At 37.2% G+C, this 23,391-nt stretch overlaps 1 long non-coding RNA gene across 1 annotated transcript; it reads left to right on the plus strand.

The window, feature by feature from the left end:
- The first annotated feature begins 1,027 nt into the window (after nt 1-1,027).
- On the plus strand, nt 1,028-14,382 carry LOC142164620 (uncharacterized). The gene is made up of 2 exons (XR_012695430.1): nt 1,028-9,294; nt 14,079-14,382. It is a non-coding gene; the product is annotated as an uncharacterized LOC142164620 (long non-coding RNA).
- The last annotated feature ends 9,009 nt before the right edge of the window (nt 14,383-23,391 follow it).

Genomic DNA, 23,391 nt, shown 5'->3' on the forward strand with positions numbered 1-23,391 from the left:
TTTTTTTAATTCTCGCCCGTATCCAATCTACCCGAACTACGCAAACCTGGTTCTCATCTTTCAGGGCGTGATACGTAGGCAACCCACATAGGATTCAGTCTTCCTAGTAAACCTTAAGTTCTTGGCTTTGCGGGGTCTTAGCCAAATTTTGCACTTCTAGCCACCTTTTAGCCAAACAAACTATTTTGTAAAAATAGCCTCAACCATGTCTTGCATTGTGTCTAGTAGGGAATGCTATTTATTGTCTCACATAGTGTTGGTTTAAGTTTTCTCATACATGTGTGGATTTACATACCGGAGTTTGAGCATAACAGATACCCCAGGATCACTGCATTCAGGAGCTGCTCGAGGAGCCATTTTATGTTTTTGAGTCAATTGTTCATGTTTTACTTTCTAGTCCTGTATAGTAGTATACAGTCTTTTAGGTGATGTTAGAGTTTGTAATAGTCTAGTTAAGTTTGCCAAATCTTTTGTTATTGTATTTCTTATTTTGTATTTGGAAATGTGTTACAAGTCAAAAATCAAAAAAAAAGAAATTTTGTGTTTTTATATTTCCGTTATAAGTTTTATTGTAGTACTTCTTTAAAAGTTTTCTTTAAGATATTAATTCCAAAAATCCAAAAGATTTTCTTTTGAGGTTATTTTTTGGGAAATTAATGAAAAAAAATTCTTTTTATTTTACAAGAACTTTAGGACATTGTACATAGAAGAAATAACATATCTTATCTTCTGTTTATCTTTTAAAATTTCTCGTTTAGGTAATTAAAAATTGAAATCCAAAAACAGTTTTTTTTTGTTTATCTTTTTCATTTCTCATTTTGAAATCTTTCTTCAAGGATATCAAATGAAAATTTAAAATATTTTTCTTTGGTTTATTGTTTAGATTTCCTTCCTAAAAAAAGAATCAAAAAATATTTTTCTCTTGTAGGGTTTTTTCTTTAATAATTTCCCATAGAGTATTTATTTCAAAAAAAAAGAACAAAAATATTTGCTCGTTAAGCTTGAGTTTAGAATAGGTTATAGGTCATTGAGTCTAGAAAATAAAAAAAGGAGGGGGGTTGCTTCTTTTATTTCTCTTTTCTCATCAGAGTAGTTATTAAGGTAAAAACAAGAAAAAAAAGAAAAAGAAAAAAAGAAAAAGAGAACGTTGGTTTGTTTACTTTATCCCGATCTTCAAGAACTACGCAAAGATCTGATTCATGCGGGGTCATGATACGTAGGCAACCTGCATAGGGTTCGATCGAATCATTTTTTTAAAAGAAAAAGAGAAAAAAAAGGGAGAAGAAAAAGATGGTGAAATTCTGGGACATGAGAAATGAGAGGAAAGAAAAGAGTGATAATTAGAAAAAAAGAGGAAGGAAAATGAGCAAGCCAAGAAGTGCTAAAAAGGAAAGAAAAGGGAAGATTGAAATGAACAAAATCGGGATGATGCCAAGTGACCTTGTGAACCTTGAATTCATTCTAGAACCGTTAATTGTTGCTAGGTGCATTACACGCAATGTGATATTTTTAGTTGTTAAATACCCTAATGCTAACAGGATGACCCCATTTTGTTCCTTTTGTTATCTTCATTGAACAGTAGGTGGTTGGTTTGTGGTTTTTAAGTAACTCATCCATACAACACAAGGTCAAAGAGCAAGGTAGCCATGGCTAGCAAAGACTTGGACACAGGGATTGTTGATCCGTTTAAGGGAATTGTTGAATCAGAATCTGAGTTGAAAGAAGAGGTCTTAAGTTGAAAAGACAGATGACCGAAATATACCAAGCTTGAATTAGTGGGAGTCCTCCACCATCAGTCCTCGATGCCCAACACTATGCTCCAGAACCAATTTTCAAGGTTTCGAGTCCATACTCTCACGCTCCTCATTTTGAGCCTTCCGGTGAGACTACAAAGCTTGCTAAGACAGTGGAGCAAGATGAGATATCCAGAAAGCTGAAAGGGTTTAAGATGCCAAAGTTTAATTTGTATGATGGGCGGGGAGATCCAGTAGCCCACCTGAGGGGTTATTGCAGTGAAATGAGAAATGTTGGCGGGAAAGATGAGGTGCTAATGGCGTATTGTAGTGAGAGCCTGACTAGGGCAGCTTTGGAATGACATACTTATCAAGATGTCAGTAAGTGGCATACATGGGATGGCATGGCTCAAGATTTTGTCCGACACTTTCAGAACAATATAGACAGTGTCCCAGACTGCTCATCCCTATCTCAGATGGAAAATAAACCCAAGGAAAGTTTTAAGGAATTCTGGTTTAGATGGAACGAACAAGTTGCTCGGGACAGTCCTCCCGTTGATAGAAAAGATGCTGGTAAGCCCCGCCAACGATAGGATCCAGTGGGCATTCCTGCTAGACGCTTTCAGCCTCAATACCAACCCTATGAATATCCCCAAACTCCACATAATCCACCCCAGTGTTATCCTCCGAACAATGTCCGGCCATCTGTCCAACCACTGGGTCACTCCAAAAGGCGAGCACGAGCACCGCAGAATCCCCACCAGCCTCCACAAAATTTCCAAGTACCCTATAACCCACATTCAATCCAAGAGTGTAGAAGGGAACAAAGGCTGAAAGATAATTTTACACCAATAGGAGAGTCCTATGCAAGTTTGTTTGAGAGATTAAAGTATTACGACGTGATTGCACCTATTCCTCTAAATTATATAGACCCACGTGCGAGAAGTTTTGACCCTGCTAAAAGGTGTGAATACCATTCCAATGCCCAGTGGCAGAATGATGAAGATTGGCGTGCTTTAAAAAGGGAAATAGAAAGAATGATTCAAGAAGGAATAATTGTGGTCCAAGGCAGTAATACCCCAAGTGTCATACGCAATCCTCTACAGGTACATGACAATGCACAGATTGTTGGAGTAGTTGGCAATGACGAAGGGTTGGTCAAAGGAGTCAAGGAGCCACTTAGTGAAATTAATGATATTGAAATTGGTAATGGACTTGGTAATATTGATGTGGAACTCAATGGCTAAGATGCCGAGCTTGGTAATTGGAAAGACGCTCCTTTCTTGGCTAGCCAGGAAGGAGTCTTGATGGTTCATTTTGTTGTCATTTCTGTTGTCTGGTTTATTTCAGGGTTGTAATCCGGACATTGTTTTGTCGCTCAAACCCTTCTATCCTTTTATTTTGCCTAGTTTGTTTAGTCGTAGTAGCTCGTTTAGTGTTGTCTAGGTTTGTTCGAGGGTTGTAACCCCAGTTTAGTTTGCTTGTTTTAGTGTTCGAACCCCTTCACCGTTTGCCTAATGCAATTTCCTATTTTCTGTTATTTTTAGCCATTTCTGCTTAGTTCTCTTGTCCTTTTATAGTTCTCTTCTTGCTCGCTCTAGTGACATGACATGCACACATAATTCTAGGCCTAGTCTTAAAAGTTAGTTTACTCATGAAGCAATGAAGCAATTTTGAAGATGACTGGGGCATTTGAAGGAAATAAGTACATAATTTTGAGATCATTTGAAGCCCGAACTGTGTGAAACTAGGGCAGATAATTTGGGAAATTAATAGGGTAACAAGAATTCGTCAAAATAAGAGTGCATCCCGGACAATTTGAAGCAAGAAACTTGGAGTTCAAGTGCATCTCAAGTTACAAGATAAAATCAAGAAAGTTGTCTCCGAATTGACGGAGGATATCCATTGTGAAAAGGGAATCACCCAACGAGGGTTCTGCACTTGACAAGGCGCTAAAGAAAAGTGGAAGGCATATCAGTAATACCAATGCCGAAGCTGCAAAAGAAATATTGTTCATGATCTTCAATTTTCATTTCAAGTTGCATGTGTTGCACTTGGCATTTTCAGGGATTGGGAGGCCCTCTTTCAGTTACCCAAACACTTATACCATTTGATACCCTCTTGAGCCTGTACTAGTTTCTTTGACCTCCCCTCTTTTGGAATCAAGTTAGAGTCATAAAAAAATAAAAAATAAAAAGTTTATGTCTCAATAGGTTTATTTGAAAAGGTTCATACCAAAAGAAAAATTAAAAAAAAATAGAGATAAAAAAGAAAAAGAAAGAAAAGAAAGAAAAAAAAAAGAGAAAAAGTAAAATAGCAACAACAAAAGTAGTCTTGTGAACTACGTTTGACCTGATTCTTACAGTTCGGTCATACCAAATAAAATATTTCATAATCCCATGAAGTCGAGAGTGGGAGATTCAAAAAAAAAAGAAAAAAAAAAGAATCAAGTTCCCTTATTTTAGAAATTGGGGCAAAGTGTTTAGAATGGATTCCAAAAGTTGTAAATAAGTTAACCCCATTATCTTAGTTATTTAGAGCCTTTACGATATATTTTCTTTCTACCCCTGTCCAAAAGCCACATTACAGTCCAAAAAAGACCTCCCGGATAATCTTTGAGAGTGCTGAGTTTAGACATGCCAAGAGTATATGATGTTTTACCATGGTTAATGCCTTGTCATCTGCAGAATCAGAGGAAATAGGGAGAAAAGGAACAAAATGAGAGAGTCTTATTGGTGAAAACCTTCACAGGCACCATAAGACAACGGTGAGTCAAGAGAAATAACAAAATGAGAGAGACTTGATGGTGAAAACCCTTCGGGCACTACAAGTCGAATAAGGATTGTGAATTAGATTGGATAATCGGAGCATTGAAGCCCAATTTCACAGTTTAGGGGTATAACAAGAGTTGAACATCAGACTTGCTTGACAGATTAGGCCACTTACTCCAAAGGTGCATGTCATGGTCATTAGAGTTGGTATCCACATCTGATAAGTTTCTACTTTGTAGTTTTCTTGTTAGGAATCGTCTCGTTCCATTGTCCTTTACTCTGTTCCTTTTGTCTTGTTTACTTCCTTTTCCTGAGTCTGTTTGGTCAGAACAAGTGAGAAATAACTTCAAAATTTGTCACCATCTTTCCAATTGCACAAAACGGGACCTCGCTAGCATATCAAGGTGGCATAAATCAGGAAAAGAGCAGCAAACGCACTGAGTTGGTAACAATCAACGTGCTTTGAGATTCATGTGAAATACAAAGGATCGGTATATGTCAATTCATGAATAATATAACAGATAGAGGGTGTTGGGTTGGAACGAATCAAAGGTATTTTCTGTGATAAAATTGACAAAAAAAAGTGGTTAACCAGTGACAAGCAAGGTCTTCCAAGCAGAAATCAAAGTTATCATGGCAAGTGATGGAGCAATAGACCTCAAGGCCAAGGCCAGTGGTTTAAGTCAAGAAGGAACAGCATACACACTGAGTGGGTGGAAATTTATGTGCTTTGGGATTCATGTGAGACACAAAGGTTTAGTAGATGTCAGCTCATGAGCAATGCAACAGATAAAAGGTATTGGGTCTAAACGGAGAAGAGGTATTTTCTGTGATACGGGTGACAAAGAAAGTGGTTAGTCAATAAACAAGCAAGGTCTTCGAGTGTAAATCAAAGTTGTCGCGGGAAGTGAAGGATCAATCGCTCTCAAAGTCAAGGCCATAAACCAACCACCATATTTTTAGAACTGACAAGATTTTTCTTGATTTGAAACAGGGGCAGAAAATTTTGTTTGTTCCGAAGAAACCCTCTGTAAGGAAAAGCAAGCACCAGACAGGTTTGACCGTAAATTATCAGGACCCTCCTGGAAAATGTGACCTAGTTTAAAATTCAAAACAATCATGAGTAGCAAAATCTAGCATAATGCACCCCAAAGGAATATAAGTTGGCTTCAAAGTTTTCATGCTTGAGATAGGATTCAATTAAGAGCTTTCAGGACCCTCCTGAATAATGGGGCTTAGCTTTAAGATTTCCATTAGATAACAAGATTTATCGTAAGTTCTGTTGTAGGGTAGTATAATTCAGCCGTAAAAGTTGTCACTCTTAAGATAAGACTTGATTTTTGATTTTCAGGACCCTCCTGGATAATGGGATGTAGTTTTAAGAGCCTCTTAGATAACAAGGTTTAGTAGGAGTCATACCTTTAGAAGATATAATTTAGATGTAAAGTTGTCATTTAACTAGGAGTTCTCAGGACCCTCCTGGATAATGGGATTTAGCTTTCAAATTCATAGAGATATTTGGTAACATGATTCAATTAACACTCACAGATGCGTCCAACACCAAACTGGGGCAGAAAAATTTCTTTTGTTTTGTTTTAATCAGGTTCAAAGGCAGTAGTTTCAGAGGAGCAGTTCAAGTTTTGGCAATCAGGCGCCCACCTGGAGAGTAAGGGAATACAGTTGAAGTTTTGGCAATTAGGAGCCCACCTGTAGAGCAAGGGAATACAGTTCAAGTTTCGGCAAGCAGGCGCCCACCTGGAGAGCAAGGGAATACAGTTAAAGTTCAGCAATCAGGCGCCCACCTGGAGAGCACGGGAATATAGTTCAAGTTTTGGCAATCAGACGCCCACCTGGAGAGCACGGGAATACAATTCAAGTTTTGGTAATCAGGCGCCCACCTAGAGAGCACAGGAATACAATTCAAGTTTTGGCAATCAGGCGCCCACATGGAAAGCACAGGAATATAGTTCAAGTTTTGGCAATCAGGCGCCCACCTGGAGAGCACGGGAATACAGTTCAAGTTTTGGCAATCAGGCGCCCACCTGGAGAGCACAGGAATAGAGTTCAAGTTTTGGCAATCAGGCACCCGCCTAGAGAGCCCGGGAATACAGTTCAAGTTTTGGCAATCAGGCGCCCACCTAGAGAGCCCGGGAATACAGTTCAAGTTTTGACAATCAGGCGCCCATCTGGAGAGCACGGGAATACAGTTCAAGTTTTGGCAGTCAGACGCCCACCTGGAGAGCACGGGAATACAGTTCAATTTTTGGCAATCAAGCGCCCACCTGGAGAGCACGAGAATATAATTCAAGTTTTGGTAATCAGGCGCCCACCTGGATAGCAAGGGAATACAGTTCAAGTTTTGGCAATCAGGCGCCCACCTGGAAAGCACGGGAATACAGTTCAAATGTTGTAATCAGGCACCCACCTGGAGAGCAAGGGAGTACAACTAAGGTTTTGGTAATCAGGCGCCCACTTGGATAGCAAGGGAATACAGTTGAAGTTTTGGCAATCAGGCGCCCACCTGGAGAGCAAGGGAATACAGTTCAAATGTTGTAATCAGGCGCCCACCTGGAAAGCAAGGGAATACAACTAAGGTTTTGATAATCAGGCGCCCACCTGGAAGGAAAAGGAATACGGTTAAAGTATTGTCAATCAAGCGCCAACCTGGAGAGCAAGGGAATACAGTTCAAATATTGTAATCAAGCGCCCACCTGGAGAGCAAGGGAATACAGCTAAGGTTTTGGTAATCAGGAGCCCACCTGGAGAACAAAACAATTCAAGTGTTGGTAATCAGGAGCCCACTTGAAGAACAAAGCAGCAATGCAAGTGTTGGTAATCAGGAGCCCACCTGAAGAACAAAGCAGCAATGCAAGTGTTGGTAATCATGAGCCCACCTGAAGAACAAAGCAGCAATTCAAGTGTTGATAATCAGGAGCCCACTTGATGAACAAAGGGAAGCAGTTCAAGTGTTGGTAATCAGGAACCCACCTGAAGAACGAAGGGAAGCAGCAATTCAAGTGTTGGTAATCAGGAGCCTACCTGGAGAACAAAGGAAAAGCAATTTAAGCTTCAAAGGAAGATAACACAGATTTCAAGGGAAGGCAGTCCAAGCTTCGAAGGAAGACAGTTCAAGTATTGGAAATCAGGCGCCTACCTGGAGAATAAGGGAATTCACTTCAGAATGCAACTCAAGTCAGCAACAAAAGAAGCTCGCGACAAGAATGTGAGTCAACAGTCCTAGATGATCAACAGAAGTTAGTCACAATCCAAAAAAAAGGGAAAGGCAAGAAGTGAATCCAAATACATAAGTTGATGAAAGATGTGAGTTGCTCAAGACATGACTGAAGTCACAAGTATGGTGTGTCCGATCTTGATCCAAAAAGCTGAAGAACAACGACTAGCACCTGCAACTAGCAAGCGTCAAGGTTCAAATACAAAGTCTGCATGAAGAATCATTCAAGACTCAAGATCAAGCTTCAGAAGGCTTATAGATAGGAATCTTGTAACTCGTAGTTAACAGGCTTAGCTAGTTTTTTTCATTTCTTTTGATTTTAATGTAATAACAGGACCGCGAACCGAAACCTCGGCGGAACGGTACCTCGACCTGCTCTCCACCTGGGCATACTCCATCATCTCACTCACCTCTGAACTACACGTGGCCTGATTCCTTTATAGCCAAGGATATGTAGACAGCTCAGATACCAGGGCTCGGTCACATTCCCCTTTTCTCTTAGTTTTAGTCTCTCCAAATAAGGGTCGGGTCAAAAAACTTATCTAGTCGATCTTTGTCTAAAAATACTTCGTCTTTCCAGTCAAAGAGGGGCAGCTGTAGACATGTGATTTTTGACCTTCCCCAAGATTTTTTATATTTTAGCACGTAAATATTTAATTTAGGCTTAATATAGCTATTTCAACTAATTTTTACGCTTTTACTTTATTTTTATTACAAGAAAAATAAAAATTACAAAAATTGTTCCATTAATGTTTTGTTAGTCATTTTTAACCTTGAAAAATACAAAAAAAATAGTTTGTTTTAATGGTCAGTCTTATTTTAACAGTAGGACTAATTAATAAGTAAGATCATATTTAGTCCCGTTCGCGGAGAAAGTATAAAACTAGGGCTCGAGCAACCCATTTTTAGGTCTAATTTTGGACCTAGCCCATAATTCTCAAGCCTATAATTCCTAGGCTCATACCCCTAACTTAATCCCTACCCCTATATATATTATCTAACACCTAAAATAAAGGGGACCTAAAAAAATCTGATCAGCGGTTTTCTTCCGCGAAAAATACAACAAAAAAGAGCTAAATCCGTTGTTTCTGATGGGGGATAAGACCCAATTTCCTAAAAGCTAAAAAGAGGTCAGCCGCATCTCAGAGAAAAAGCCCCTCCATTTCGCTGCTTTGCTCGTTCCCAGCTTTCCGATTCTAAGTGAATTGCCGTTTCCTGTCACAAATTTTCCAAATGTTCAAGGATAAGTACTTCACTTCGTGGAATCAATTCGAATGACCCAAAAGAGGCCCGCCGATCTTTTTCAGATTTTCACAACCTAAGAACACCCCTGACTTTCTTCTTCTTCTTCAACGACACCCCTCCTCACCAGACCCGCAACCATCAAAAGGGAAATAGTGATTGAATGCTTGGTATTTTTCCGTTGAAGTGTCTTTGAAATTGTGTTGCAAAAGCTATTTTTCACGCCATGGTTCGTTCATTGTACTAAACAGTTGGATCGATTTGAGAGATTCAACAGATAATCCAATTTCAAAGTTCTTTTATTTTCCGTTTTAAGGTCAGTTTCCATTTCCTGGTGTTTTGATAATAGTATTGTATCGGTTGGTCAAATTTTTGTTGCTATTTGATTTTGCATCTCTTTGTTTAGCTCACATATAATATGTTATTGGCTTTGGCTTTTTGATTGTTGAATAGGTACATGCTTTTTTTGTGATTTTAAACTCAAAGTTCAAATATAGAAAATGGGTTATATGAACTGTTTGCTAAAGTTAAAAGTTTTGTTAAGTGATTAAACGGATACCGATTTATCTCTTAACGTGAATTACTCATGTGCGTCATGTAGTTGCCAAGATTAGTGTCTTCATGTTAGATTTAGCAGTTAATTTTAGAGGTGTAAACGGAAATTACATAGTGTAAATGACCCTTGCGATTTCAAATAGTTAAAATCAAATACTTATCCCACAAATAAATCCCATAACCTATGGCCTTCGCATTAATATTATAGTTTAGGTATTAAGAAGGAACTTCGTAGTTTGCTTTAGGCACGTTAATTATATAATTATCATGGCTACTATTAAAATTCAGGGGTGCATTTTATGTGACCCGATTCTAATTTCCAACAAGGTTAAATAGAATGTGTTGTGAATCACGGGTGCATTTCATGTAGTGTAGTTTGCGATACGTTTTAAATAACCTTGGAATAATCCGTTAAATCAATAAAGCAGTTTTAAAAGTTAAAAAGACACATAGGTTTAAAAGTGTTTAAAATCAAATAATAGGCCAACTATAATAGTTGAGCGACTGTGCTAGAACCACGGAACTCGGGAATGCCTAACACCTTCTCCCGGGTTAACAGAATTCCTTACCCGAATTTCTGTGTTCGCAGACTGTAAAACAGAGTCAATCTTTCCTCGATTCGGGATTTAACCGGTGACTTGGGACACCATAAATTATTCCAAGTGGCGACTCTAAATTTAATTAATAATCCCATTTCGATTGTCACTTAAATTGGAAAAACTCCCTTATACCCTCTCACGAGGGTGTAGTAAAAAGGAGGTGTGATAGTATGATGACCCTCATTTTCTTGTCCTCAAGGACAAGGTTCAGAATGGTGATGCTAGAGATGTGATTGTTGGTGATGATGGGGTATTGAGGATGCAGGGTCGGATTTGTGTACCCAATGCAGATGAGCTTCGGGAGTTGATTATGGAGGAGTCTCATAGCTCACGGTATTTCATTCATCGGGGTGCCGCGAAGATGTATCAGGATTTGAGGCAGCACTACTGGTGGAGGCGGATGAAGAAAGATATAGTTGGATTTTTAGCTCGGTGCCTCAACTGTCAGCAGGTAAAGTATGAGCACCAGAGACCGGGTGGGTTGCTTCAGCAGATAAAGATTTTGGAGTGTAAGTGGGAGCGGATTACCATGGACTTTGTAGTTGGGCTCCCACGGACTTTGAGAAAGTTCGATGCTATTTGGGTGATTATGGATCGGCTGACCAAGTCTGCTCACTTTATTACTGTGTGTACTACTTATTCCTCGGAGCGCGGATATCTATATCCTAGAGATTGTTCGTCTGCATGGTATTCCAGTTTCCATCATTTCAGATAGAGGTACTCATTTCACATCACGGTTCTGGAGAGCCGTTCAGCAGGAGTTGGGTACTCGGGTGGAGTTGAGTACATCATTTCACCATCAGACGGACGGACAGTCTGAGTGCATTAGTCAAATTATTTAGGATATGCTCCGTGCATGTGTGATTGAGTTTAGAGGGTCTTGGGATTAGTTTTTGCCATTGGTAGAGTTTGCTTACAACAACAGCTATCAGTCCAGCATTCAGATGACACCGTATGAGGCTTTATATGGGAGACGATGTAGATCCCAGGTGGGTTGGTTTGAGCTGGGTGAGGCCAGATAATTGGGCACAAACCTAGTTCAGGATGCTTTGGAGAAGGTCAAGGTGATTCAGGATAGACCCCGTACAGCCCAGTCCAAATAGAAGAGGTATACGGACCGGAAAGTTCATGATGTTTCCTATATGGCGGGTTCTGCTTTGGGTATCGTCTATGAAGAGTGTTATGAGATTTGGGAAGAAAGGAAAGTTGAGTCCAAGGTTTATTGGCCCTTTTGAGATATTGAGGCGTGTTAGGGAGGTTGCTTATGAGTTTGCCTTACCTCCCAGCTTAGTAGGAGTTCATCCGGTATTTCATGTTTTGATGCTCTGGAGGTATCACGGTGATCTGTCGCACGTGTTGGATTTCAGTTTAGTCTAGTTGGACAAGGATCTATCCTATGTTGAGGAGCTAGTGGCAATATTGGATGGGTAGGTTAGAAAGCTGAGGTCAAAGAACATTACATCCGTGAAGGTTTAGTAGCGAGGCCAGCTGGTCGAGGAGGCGACATGGGAGACCGAGCAGGATATGCGCAGCCGTTACTCTCATCTTTTCACTACTTCAAGTATGTCTTTATGCTTGTTCGAAGACGAACGAATGTTTAAGTGTAGGAGGATGGGACGACCCAGCCATTCGTCTTAAGAATTTACACCCCGATCCTCTATTAACTGTTTTCCCCAAGTTTATTTCTGCTATTTTGATTTGCCAGGATGTTCGGTTTCGAGTTTTGGAGGGTTTTGGGACATTAGTCCCTAAACGAGAGCTTAAGTGTTGAAAAGTTGATCGTAGTCGGAACATTGTGAAGACAGCCTCGGAATGGAAATTCGATGATTTCGTTCTCTCCGTTGGGTGATTTTGGGTTTAGGAGCGTGTTCGGATTGTGTTTTGGAGGTCCGTAGCTAATTTAGGCTTGAAATGCCGAAAGTTGAATTTTTGGAGTTTCCGGTCCGATAGTGATATTTTAATCCGAGGGTCGGAATGGAATTCCGGAAGTTGGAGTAGCTCCTTAGTGTTGAATGTGACGTGTGTGCAAAATTTCAGGTCATTCGGACGAGGTTTGATAGACTTTTTGATCGAAAGCGTATTTTGAGAATTTTGGAGTTCTTAGGGTTGAATCCATGGTTAATTCGAGGTTTCGATGTTGTTTTAGGTGTTTTAAGGATTGGTACAAGTTTGGACAGTGGTTTGTGACTTGTTGGTGCCTTTGGTTGAGGTCCTGGGGACCTCAGGATGAATTCGGATGGTTGACGGAAAGATTTTAGAGTTAGAGTTGCAGCTTCAGCTGCTGGTTTTGTCATAACCGCACCTGCGGTTTGGGTTCCACAGGTGCGGCGCTGCAGAAGCGGCTCAGAGGCTGCAGAAGCGAAATTGAGGGAGGTTAGCAGTTTCCACAAATATGGGAGAATTTTTGTAGAAGCGGTACCGAATCTGTGAGTTGGAGACCGCAGGTGCGAAAATTGGCCTTTAAGTGAAAGTCATAGATGCGACGAAGTCCTCGCAGAAGCGGGACCGCATCAGGCCGCAAATGCGGAAATCGCTGGGCAGAACATATAAATTCTTGCCTTCACTAAATTTAGTCATTTTTCATCTTTTCAAAATGGGAAGAAGCTTGGGGAGCACTTTTCAAGAGGGATTTTCAGAGGAGTTCATTGGGGTAAGGTCTTTGGTCCCTAAACTCGTTATTGGAGTGATTTTTATCAATTTAAGCATGAAAAATTAAGGAAAATCAGGGGTAATTGGGGGGTTAGGGCTTGTCTAATTAGAGACGTTTGAGTGATGATTTGAGGGAGAAATTGAGGTCCGATTGTGGTACTTTTGATATGACTGGACTCGTGAGAGTACGAGGTTTCTGGAAATATAAATTTTACCCGATTCTGAGACGTGGGCCTGAGGGGTGTTTTGATCATTTTACATAATTTCGCGTATTAGTTTAGAATTTGATTGTAGAATCAGTTACTTGAAGTGTTATTTATATTATGCAATTGAATTGAATAGATTTGGGCCATTTGGAGTCGAGTACTCATGGCAAGAACGTGGTCTCGGGTTGATTTTGAGCCGGTTCAAGGTAAGTGGCTTGTCTAACCTTGTGTGGGGGACCTTCCCCTTAGGATTAGTATATTTGGTAATTTAAATGCCTTGTATGTGAGGTGACGAGTGCGTACTTGTGCTAATTGTTGGAAATCCGGTTTTCTTTAAGTAATTACTAATATGTTTCCTTTCCTGTTTCTATTACTTGCACTATTAAGCCAGTTGTTAACTTAGGAAAGCATGTCTAAGTGACTTAATTGCTTTATTTTCTCAACTTACCTTACCTGAATTCTATACAGCATGCTAGGCTAGAATCACTTGTTCCTTTAACATGAAATTTTGCCATTTATGTATATTTTCTTGTTGTTGCTATGTATTTATTTTGGGACTGCGGATGTGGGATTCCGGTAGCTCCCCCTTGTCTGTTTATTTTGGGACTACAGATGTGGGATTCCGGTAGATCCCCCTGCATAGTTATATGGAACTACGGGAATGCACCCGGTAGATTCCCCCAGTACTGGGTATTTACATTTGGGACTACGAAACGGGATTACGGTAGATACCCGCGCACTATGAGTTAGACTACGGGACGGGATCTCGGGAGATCCATTAGATATGTACATATGGGACTACATGACGATATCCTGGTAGATCCCCGATTGTTATTATTGGTGTTGAGCTGTATTTCCTTTCCGTGTTTACCTTGTTTCTGTATAGTTGTTGTTGTCCTGTACATCTTGTGTTATTTTACTGTTGTGCTTATTTATATTGTTCTGTTCTATACTGCTGATCTTTATATTTTATTTAACCTCAGTAGGGCCCTGATCTTCCTCGTCACTACCAAATTGAGGTTAGGCTTGGCACTTACTGAGTACTGTTGTGGTGTACTCATGTCCTTTCTACGCATGTTTTTCATGTGCAGATCCAGGTACCGCTACTCAGGCCTACCATCCTTGAGGAGGTGACTGCTCTAGAAACTTCGAGGTACATCTGCCGTATCTGCAGCCCGAGGAGTCCCTTTCTATACTAGTTGTTAAACTTTGTCCTTCTGTATTTTCTTTCTTGTTAGATATTCTAGAGTTAGACTGTTAGATATTCCAAAAACTTGTGTTTTTCATGAGTTTCCGGGTTTTGGGATAGTGTACTTGGTTTTGAGAATGTTGTGTTGTACATGCCGAGCGACATTATAACTATTGTTTCCATTCAGTTATTTTGGTTTTTGATTATTTCTTCCGCGAGTTTCGTTTGTGTTCCGCATTTGTTACGCTTACCTAGTTGTAGAGACTAGATGTCGTCACGACAGTTCACGGAGGGCAAACTGGGGTCGTGACAACCAATCACTAATTCTACAAATATTCAATCGTACCCAATATCCTTTCAACTATCGCCTTAGGGCCATAAGTGTCTAGTATTAAATAACAAATAACTTATCAATTACTATGACGATCTCAGGTCAAAGGAAACTCTTACATCACATTCTTAAAGAGAATATCCTATTGAAAGTTTATGGTAATTCTAATCATTAGGAATTATCCAATGAGTCAGTTCAATGATCATATCTCTATATGCATCATCTATCTATGTGATTCAGTTAATGAGATCAAGTAATCTTTATCCCATAAAGACAATCACATAAATATTAATCTAACTGGATTACTAATGTCCAAATTAATAATCATACGATCAAGAACAAATTCAGATTAAATTGTAAGAGACTTTGCTCTCATTATCATGATCTCTATCACGATGGCAAATCTCAAAATTTAATCAAAGACCTTATCAAATTAATCAAACAATTAATAATAACTATGATAAAAGAATATTAGATGCCATATATTTTTATATCAAATAACGTTAATAAAAATATGTTCAAATCATCAAATATGAGATTGGATCTAGGGCATATCTACTATATCCCTAACAATCTCCCACTTGCACTAGAGTCAATCGCTCTTGTACTTCATTCCCAATTTTCACTTGTGCTTGTCAAACTCTTTTGCACCAAGAGCTTTAGTGAATAGGTCTAGAGCATTTTCCTTTCCATCAATCTTTTGAATCTAGACGTCTCCACGTTCAGTGATTTCTCTTATCAAGTGATCCCTTGGCAGAACGTGTTTGGATTTTTGGTGTGATTTTGATTCTTTTTCATCCATACAACTTTCTTAGCAGCTTTACTAGCTGTTATATACTCTGCTTTAGTCACTGAATCAGCTACTGTAGTTTGTTTGGAACTTTTCCAACTCACCGCACCACCATTTAAGGTGAATACATAACCAGAAATAGATTTGTTAGCATCTCTATCTGAAGAGAAACTTACATCAGTATAACCTTCAAGTTTCAACTCAGAACCTCCATAAATAAGGAATTGGTCTTTAGTCTTTCTCATGTACTTAAGAATGGTCTTCATCACCTTCCAATGTTCCTCACTAGGATTTGCCTGATATCGGCTAGTCACTCTAAGTGCATAAGCCACATCAGGACGTGTACATGTCATGGTATACATGATAGCTCCCACTACACTAGCGTATGGGATCCTACTCATGTGTTCTCTCTCTTTAGGTATTTTAGGACAACCCTCCCTACTGAGAGTAATTCCGGTGCCTATTGGTAGATAGCCTCTTTTGGAATTATCCATGTTATATATCTTTAAGATGGTATCAATGTACAAAGACTAGGAAAGTCCAAGCAGCTTCCTAGATCTATCTTTATAGATTTTTATTCCTAATATATAAGCTGCTTCTCCCAAGTCTTTCATGGAGAACTGTTCAAATAGCCAAATCTTGGTATTTTGCAATGCCGGTATGTCATTTCCTATGAGCAATATATCACCAACATACAATACTAAGAATATAATTGTGCTCCCACTAACCTTTTTTGTACACACAAGGTTCTTCTTTGCATCTAACAAAATTGAACTTTTCAATTGTCTTGTTAAAGCGAATATTCCAACTTTGAGAAGCTTGATTTAGTCCATAAATAGATCTTTGTAGCTTGCAAATTTTATTATGATCATAAGAAGATGTGAAACCTTCAGGTTGTGTCATGTATACATCCTCTTCTAGCTCACCATTAAGGAAAGTTGTTTTCACATCCATTTGCCAATTTCATAATCATAGTATGCTGCTATAGCAAGCAAAATCCAAATTGATTAGAGCATTGCCACGGGAGAGAAAGTCTCATCATAGTCGACTCCTTCTTTCTGACGATATCCCTTGGCAACAAGACGGGCTTTGTAGGTCTCCACCTTTCCGTCTGCTCCAATCTTTTTCTTAAAAACCCATTTACAACTTATAGGTTTTATATCCTTTGAAGGTTCAACTAAAGTCCATACTTTATTTTCCTTCATGGATTCCATTTCGGATTCCACGGCCTTTTGTCACTTCTCATAATCAGAGCTTTGTATAGCTTCTGCATAGGTCTTAGGGTCATCATCATTATGATCGACCTCATTTGATACATCATCTTGTACCATTAAATTTAATCTAGTTGGTACATGACGTTCTCGTGTAGACCTTCTAAGAGGTACTTGTACAACCTGTTCACCTTGTGCTGGATTTGGTTGTTGTTCAATTTGGTTTGGAACTGGTTCATTAACCTGTTTTTGAACTTTATTTAGTTCTTGAACTTCAGCCGTTGAAGATGGCAACTTCCTTGGCAACTTTAAAACATCTAATAAAGATTCTTCAACTTGGGTCTCATGATCTTTATATTGTGTTGATTCATTAGTTTCTTGAACTTCATCAAGTTCTATTTCTCCACTATAATTTCCTACTAAAAGAAATTTACTTTCCAAAAAGGTTGCTCCTCTGGCCACAAACACTTTATGGTCAGAAGGGTGATAGAAATAATATCCCATTGTTTCCTTGGGATACCCAATAAACCTACACTTATCAGATCTTGAGTCAAGTTTATCATACTGTAGTCTCTTAACATAAGCTGGACAACCCCAAACTTTAATATGTTTAAGGTTAGGCTTATATCCTTTCCATATCTCATATGGTGTTGTAGAGACTGACTTAGTGAGAACTTTATTAAGTAAGTATGTTGCTGCTTCCAAAGCATATCCTCATAAATCTATTGGAAGATCAGTGAACCCCATCATAGATCTCACCATATCTAATAAGGTTCGATTTCTCCTTTCAGATACACCATTGTGTTGTGGTGTTCCTGGAGGTGTCCATTGTGAGAGAATCCCATTCTCTTTGAGATATCTGGTAAATCTTCACTAAGATATTCTCCACCTCTATCAGATCTTAGTACTTTGATATTTTTACCAATCTACTTCTCAACTTCACTACGGAACCTTTTGAACATTTCAAAAGATTCAAACTTGTGTTTCATATGATACACAAATCCATATCTTGACATATCATCAGTGAAGGTGATGAAGTAAGAATATCCACCTCTAGCTTGAATTTTCATGGCCCATAAACATCTGTACGAATTAGTCCCAATAATTTAGAAGCTCTTTCTCCACTTCCAGTAAATGGAGATTTGGTCAATTTTCCTTTGAGATAAGATTCATAAGTTGGATATGATTCAAAATCATATTTGTCAAGGTACCCTTCCTTGTACAATTGTTAATTCTTTTCTCTCTCCAATATGACCAAGCCTACAATGCGAAAGGTATGTTTGATTTACATGATCATCTCTTTTACTCTTAAGACTTGAAACATGCATAATCGAATTAGCATTCGCATTAAGTAAGACATAAAGATCATGTTGGAGATAGCCATTCACATATAAATTATCACCATAATTAATAGAGCAAATACCATTGCCTATAATAATGTGAAAAACATGTTTGTCTAACATAAAAGCTGAAATTATGTTCGAAACAAATTTAGGAATGTAATAATAATCATCCAACATAAGTACTTTGCCCGTAGGCATTATTAAAGAAATTGATCCTACAGCTACGGCCGCAACTTTTGCACCATTTCCAACTTGTAGATTAACTTCTCCTTTCTTTAGCCTCCTACTTATCTTGAACCCTTGCAACATATTGTAGATGTTATAACCACTGCCACTATCTAATACCCACATTGAAGAATTAGTAGTAGCTAAAGAAACCTTGAAAATATTTTTCATTAATGTCTCGCCTTATTTCTTGTCCTTTAGAGTTGCAAGATACTCTTTGCAGTTTCTCTTCCAATGTCCTTTGTTCTTACAGTGAAAACATTCAGCATCACATACTGACTGCAAGATCAAATCTTCACAAAGCTCTTTACCAAGCTTGTACCCCAACTTCTCATGTTCTTCGGTAAGAACAATCACATGATTGATAAGGAGTCCAACTGGAGAGTTTTCAATGTCCAATTGTGTATCAACCATCTTCTTAAGATATTCAATGATCGTAGTTGGATCCATATTCTGATGTTTCCTATAGAGTTCAGAACTCATAGAAGCGAGAATATTGCGTTTAATAACAAGGAATTCTTCCAAGTGTTTCTGATAAACCTTGGTGCCTTGAGCATGATTCTCTAGTGAGATTATTTTTGCAGGCTTATCGATCACATCAATGAGCTTTTCATGCATGAGAACCATTCTCAAATTTTTATACCAGTCATCAAAGTTTGGTCCTACCAACTTATTGGTCTCAAGTATTTCACACAGTGATATAACATACATATTAAGAAATCTAAAATATAGAAAAGAAAAGGCAATAATATAAGAACATATTTACATATATCATAAAGACATGGACTTTTATCTAAATGATATTTCCACTAATTAATTTAAACTATTTACCCTCATTATAGTTTACGAAATCTTTATTTCTATTAGTGGAGTAAAGGAATCCTTTAACAATATGTATGAGCCCCTTGAAAGTCAAGTAGTTTCTCACATATATTTTAAAGGTAGGTACTCTTACCAATTGTATCCCCATATAATTTTCTTAAATAGCTTTATGTCAAATAGTCCCCTGGTAGTCAGGTCGATCCTATTGGCATAGTTGAGTTCAACCATCATGATAGCAAAGAACTTATTAAATTTTATACTCCCCGGGTAGTCCAGGCGTCTAGTAAAAAATTGAATAATTCTCTCAATCCATGCATCTAATGCAATAAATAATTTTAACATATTCTCGAACTATAAGTCTCCCGGTAGTCAGGCCACTCCTTATAAACAAAAAATAAGTAAAACTATTTACTTTGATGGATAGCTCTATAATAAAATTTCTTATATTTTATTATTTAAGAACTCAAATTTTAGAAAGAGAGAGTTTTTACTAAAACAGTTTTTAATAACATGAAGATCAAAATTTAGTTCAAGTTGTCTACATGCTTGGTCCTAAATTAATTTACATCACATGTAATAAATAATTCAAAATTATGTAACGGACAAGCATGCGACATAAAAACGAAATTCAACATTCTTCTAACATGTTTATCTTATATATCACATATATCAAATAAAAATAATTCATGCCAAAATATTATTATTAATTAACATCTCATGAACTAATAACAATTAAAAATAACAATAGAATCCAATAACCTATTATAGATACCTGTCGTATCTAATACAAAATTTCAAATTCAAGTTACAAACTATCTCAGTAGTTTAACTTGTATAAATACATATTTTATTTACAATAAAATAATATCAATGTAATATGGATTCAAACAATTTGAATATTGCACAATACACACGTATTGTGATTTTAGCTCTTCAAATATAATCTTAAAATGTTTCGTAAATAAATTTTAGACACGAGAAACCATCGCTCTGATACCACAGTAGGATTGCATATAGGTGTTCATAACACGCAGCGGAAGACAATAACAATCCTAGGCAGATCTTTTCGTGTTTAAAATTTATTTACATGTCAATAGATCGGATCTAAGACGTACCTGGTGAAGAAAGTCTCGTTTCAAATCCTTCAATAGTGCGAAGAATCTATGCGTATTCACACCGAGACCTATCCTTGCTATCAACTATGTCATCAGCGAAACCCGCGAATAAATAAAACGAAAATACCAGGCTGAATTTTTCTCAAAATTTCAGCTTTAACGTAACAGTACAAGGAAACTAATTTTCCTTCTCAAAGTATACTCTCTTTTATTTGTGCAGCTCTTCCAAACCTTTTTGTACACTGTTTAGTTTTCACCGTGATTTATATATATACATATTTGTATCACGTAAATAATACTTTTCCACTAGGTTAAGGAAAAGTAAGCCGTGCTTTTCCAATTTTTTTTTTTTTTTTTTTTTTTGCAAAGTTTGTTCCATAATTGAACTTCATAGAATCTTTCAATTGGAAAATTGAATTCCATTCCAAATGGGTATATGGCAGCCAGCTTACACGTTGAATTAACATTAATTACTTGATCCAATTCAAAATTGGATTACAAGAATAAATTATATTGTATATGCAACCTTTATATAACTCAATATTAATATATATCACATATATATTTTAATCCAGAGATACAATTCAAATTTCTATTCTAAATAGAAAGCGTCAATTTGTTCACAATATTAATTATATCCCATGTGCTAGCAAAGAATATAATAATATTTCATTTGGACTAATAACTAAATTTATTTGACTAATCAAATTCTTTAATTTAATTATCAAATAATAAAGTAATTAATCTTTTAGCAAAGATCAGAACACTCGTTAGTATGCGATCCCATAGGTTCAATACTAAGCCGGTAGTACATTAATCAGATCAATATACTAATCAAGGGTGGCGTCTAGCAACACTCCTTAACAATCGGATAACATGAAGTATACAATTTACCCTCACAAACCTGTAGAAGAATAAAGTAGTACTTCCTTCTGTCCTTATAACTCTGGATCACCCTAGAATATGGTTCAACTGTCAAATCCTAATAGGCGACCAACTATGTGTTCATGTCATGTATAATCGACCATTGAATGACCTAAGAAACTCTTTTCTTCTTTCATTCAATTGCCCTAGCCAAGGTCTTAATTTGGTCGTTTATAATTCATGACAACATAGAGCTTAAACTCACTACCAAGAGTTGACAGATTCCATCTTGATCAATCACTGATTCTACAAATATTCAATCGTACCCAATATCCTTTCACTATCGCCCTAGGGTCATATGTGTCTAGTATTGAAGCACAACAAATAACTTGTCAATTACTATGACGATATTAGGTCAAAGGAAACTCTTACATCACATTCTTCAAGAGAATATCTTATTGACAGTTTATGGTAATTCTAACCATTAGGAATTATCCAATGAGTCGGTTCAATGATCATATCTCTATATGCATCATCTATCTATGTGATTTAGTTAATGAGATCAACTAATCTTTATCCCATAAAGACAATCACATAAATATTGATCTAACCGGATTACTAATGTCCAAATTAATAATCATACGATCAAGAACAAATTTAGATTAAATTGTAAGAGACTTTGCTCTCATTATCATGATCTCTATCACGATGACAAATCTCAAAATTTAATCAAAGACCTTATCAAATTAATCAAACAATTAATAATAACTATGATAAAAGAATATCATATGCCATATATTTTTATATCAAATAACGTTCAGAAAAATATGTTCAAATCATCAAATATAAGATTGGATCTAGGGCATATCTACTATATCCCTAACAATAGCATCTTGGTAGAAGTGTTTGATGTCAAGGTCTTAGGGTTCAGAGTTGTAAAATCAAGATTCTTGGGAACAAATCGTACATTAGTAGTTTGATAGAAGACAATTTGAATATTTTTACTAATGCCTTGATGTTTAAGCTGTGGTATTATTTATATAGTATCAATGACTTAACATTACTTGCAGAGATCTATTTGATAATAATTTACATGCATCAACTGTTAACATATGCAATTTCATCTCAAAACAAGTTTGATAAAAAAATGATAGTTTTAACTTTTATAATATTGGGCTCGTGTTGACCTGAGTTATCACTATGACTGTCCAACGGGACGGAACGGGCCGAAATTAATAGGACGGGACGGGACGACATTTAAGCGGGACGGTGGCGGGACGGGACGAAACGGGACAGGACAAACGGGACGAAACGGTCGTCCCATCCCGTCCCGCTAACAAACGGGACGGGACGGGTTCGTGGGCCTTAAGTGTATTTTCTTTTAAAAAAAACGTGTAGTTTTTTAAAAAATTACTATGTTTTTAAAGTTTGCAACGGCTAGATTTTTGACTTATTTAATAAACTTAAATGTTATTATGTTTAAACGAAAATTAGAAAACTAAGTAAAGAATTGTAAAATATTAAAACAAAAGACTTGTAATGAAATATTCTAGTAATTGTAAATTTATAATAGCGTTATAATTTATTTAATATCATTTCAAAGTATTAACTATTAAGTAACTAAGACAATTCATATAAAAAAAATTCAACGCTTAGATCCTTTTTTTTATTAATGGAACTTTCAAATCTCAAATACAAATATAATTCTTTTGAAGAGCACCTAATCTACGCAGCCACCTTCTAGGAAGGGTTCTGTTTGAACTAGGCCTCTTCGTAGCCAATTACAAATTATCATACTAATATTTGTAAGCTCCTATATAGCTTCTTTGTAACTTATCAATAATATCTCTCGGACATTGTTCTGGAATTGGCAGTATTGATTGATGTTCTATGAGCTCCATGCTGTCATCGGTCCCAGTGCTAAATATCTCATTGTATTTTTCTTCTTCCCTAGTGTTTAATTTTTTAAAACCAAGATTTCTTCTTTCTGCATAATCCAATCTCTGAATAATACGGAAATCTCTAGGTTGTCCTCTGCTAATGAATGTCTATGATCTCCGATTTGAAATATTGTTGCACTAAAAGCATTCTCCGGTGCTAAGAATCAAGTTCATCATCAATAGAGGAATCAAAACATGTTATATCATCCATATCTTCCCATAAGAATTTCTACTCTAGACTTAGAAGTAGAAGGAGCAGTTTCGCCACTTGTTGTTTCTATAGATTTATATTTATCAAACATTGATCTAGATTCTAGCATAAGAATATATGTTAACTTGGAAGTCTTCGAGAGATGGTTGTTCATATTCTTGAATTGCTAAATTTTGATAAATTTTACGAACAAGTCCATTTGCACCTCTTAATTTTAAATATGGGTTAAGTATTGTAGAAATTAAATAAACTTGGGAAATAAAGAAAAAATACTTTTAAAATTTTGCAATCATTTCATTAATGGCCGGTGCATAAGTTGGATTTATTGTATACTAACCAAATACAACAGAAATTCCACAAATA

The sequence above is a fragment of the Nicotiana tabacum genome, chromosome 10 (genome assembly GCF_000715075.1).
Source record: "Nicotiana tabacum cultivar K326 chromosome 10, ASM71507v2, whole genome shotgun sequence".
Classification (NCBI taxonomy): Eukaryota; Viridiplantae; Streptophyta; class Magnoliopsida; order Solanales; family Solanaceae; genus Nicotiana; species Nicotiana tabacum.